This window comes from Calliopsis andreniformis, unplaced genomic scaffold (assembly GCF_051401765.1).
Source record: "Calliopsis andreniformis isolate RMS-2024a unplaced genomic scaffold, iyCalAndr_principal scaffold0018, whole genome shotgun sequence".
Classification (NCBI taxonomy): domain Eukaryota; kingdom Metazoa; phylum Arthropoda; class Insecta; order Hymenoptera; family Andrenidae; genus Calliopsis; species Calliopsis andreniformis.
The window spans coordinates 1918881-1921665 of NW_027480430.1; positions in this window are offsets into that span (position 1 = coordinate 1918881).

The following is a 2785-nucleotide window of genomic DNA, read 5'->3' on the forward strand; positions in this document are numbered from 1 at the left end:
GGCAACGCCCTAGAGTGAAGCCTAGGTTGCCCGGAACGTAGAAATGACCATAACCTTCACACTGGTTGCAATTATTCGTTTTATACGATGGAAAAGCTGTTGCATTTATATTGTATTTTATGCTTCTGGCGTTGACTTCTTAGGCCCTAACTATTCGATCTGGTGGAGCAACGCCCTAGGGTGAAGCCTAGGTTGCCCGGAACGTAGAAATGACCATCACTTTCACACTGGTTGCAATTATTCGTTTTATACGATGGAAAAACTGTTGTATTTTTATTGCATTTGATGCTTCGGGCGTTGACTTCTAAGGCACTAACTATTCAATCTGTTGGAGCAACGCCCTAGCGTGAATCCTAGGTCGCCCGGAAAGTAGAAATGAAAATAACTTTCATACTGGTTGCAATTATCCGGTTTATACGATGGAAAAACTGTTGTATTTATATTGTATTTAATGCTTCTGGCGTTGACTTCTTAGGCACTAACTTTTCAATCTGTTGGGGCAACGCCCTAGGGTGAATCCTAGGTTGCCCGGGAAGTAGATATGACCATTACTTTCATACTGGTTGCAATTATCCGTTTTATACGATGGAAAAGCTGTTGTATTTATATTGTATTTTATGCTTCTGGCGTTCACTTCTTAGGCCTTAACTATTCGATCTGGTGGAACAACGCACTAGGGTGAAGCCTAGGCTGCCCGGAGCGTAGGTATGACCATAACTTTCACACTGGTAGGAATTATCCGATTTATACAATGGAAAAACTGTTCTATTTATTTTGTGTTTTATGTTTCGCGCTTTGACTTCTAAGGCCCTAACTATTCGATCTGGTGGAGCATCGCCCTAGGGTGAAGCCTGGGTTGCCCGGAAAGTAGAAATGTCCATAACTTTCGGACAGGTTGCAATTATTCGTTTTATACGATGGAAAAACTGTTGTATTTATACTGTATTTTATGCTTCTGACGTTGACTTCTAAGGCACTACCTATTCGATCAGGTGGAGCAACGCCCTAGAGTGAAACCTAGGTTGCCCGGAACGTAGAAATGACCATTACTTTCAAACTCTTTGCAATTATTCATTTTATACGATGGAAAAGCTGTTGTATTTATATTGTATTTTCTGCTTCTGGCGTTGACTTCTTAGGCCCTAACTATTCGATCTGGTGGAGCAACGCCTTAGAGTGACGCCTAGGTTGCCCGGAACCTAGAAATGACCATATCTTTCACACTGGTTGCGATTGTTCCTGTTATACGATGGAAAAGCTGTTGTATTTATAATGTACCTTATGCTTCTGGCGTTGACTTCTAAGGCCCTAACTATTCGATCTGGTGGAGCAACGCCCTAGGGTGAAGCCTAGGTTGCCCGTAACGTAGAAATGACCATCACTTTCACACTGGTTGCAATTATTCGTTTTATACGATGGAAAACCTGTTGTATTTATATTGTATTTTATGCTTCTGGTGTTGACTTCTAAGGACCTAACTATTCAATCTGTTGGAGCAACGCCCTAGGGTGAAGCCTAGGCTGCCCGGAAAGTAGAAATGTCCATAACTTTCATACTGGTTGCAATTATTCGTTTTATACGATGGAAAAACTGTTGTATTTATATTGTATTTTATGCTTCTGACGTTGACTTCTAAGGCACCAACTATTCGATCTGTTGGAGCAACGCACTAGAGTGAAGGCTAGGTTGCCCGGGACGTAGAAATGACCATAACTTTCACACTAGTTGCAATTATTCGTTTTACACGATGGAAAAACTGTTGTATTTATACTGTATTTTATGCTTGTGACATTGACTTCTAAGGCACTAACTATTCGATCTGGAGGAGCAGCGCCCTAGAGTGAAACCTAGGTTGCCCGGAACGTAGAAATGACCATATCTTTCACACTGGTTGCTACTGTTCCTGTTATACGATGGAAAAGCTGTTGTATTTATATTGTACCTTATGCTTCTGGTGTTGACTTCTAAGGCCCTAACTATTCGATCTGGTGGAGCAACGCCCTAGGGTGAAGCCTAGGTTGCACGGATAGTAGAAATGACCATAACTTTCATAGTGGTTGCAATTATTCGTTTTATACGACGGAAAAACTGTTGTATTTATATTGTATTTTATGCTTCTGGCGTTGACTTCTGAGGCCCTAACTATTCGATCTAGTGGAGCAACGCCCTAGAGTGAAGCCTAGGTTGCCTGGAAAGTAGAAATGTCCATAACTTTCATACTGGTTGCAATTATTCGTTTTATACGATGGAAGAACTGTTGTATTTATACTGTATTTTATGCTTCTGACGTTGACTTCTAAGGCACTAACTATTCGATCTGGTGGAGCTACGCCCTAGAGTGAAAGCTAGGTTGCCCGGAACGTAGAAATGCCCATTACTTTCACACTCTTTGCAATTATTCATTTTATACGATGGAAAAGCTGTTGCATTTATATTGTATTTTATGCTTCTGGCGTTGGCTTCTTAGGCCCTAATTATTCGATCTGGTGGATAAACGCCTTAGAGTGAAGCCATGGTTTCCCGGAACGTAGAAATGACCATCACTTTCAAACTGGTAGCAACTATCCCTGTTATATGATGGAAAAACTGTTGCATTTTTATTGCATTTTATGCTTCGGGCGTTGACTTCTAAGGCCCTAACTATTCAGTCTGTTGGAGCAACGCCCTAGGGTGAAGCCTAGGTTGCCCGGAAAGTAGAAATGACCATAACTTTCATACTGGTTGCAATTATCCGGTTTATACGATGGAAAAACTGTTGTATTTATATTGTATTTTATGCTTCTGG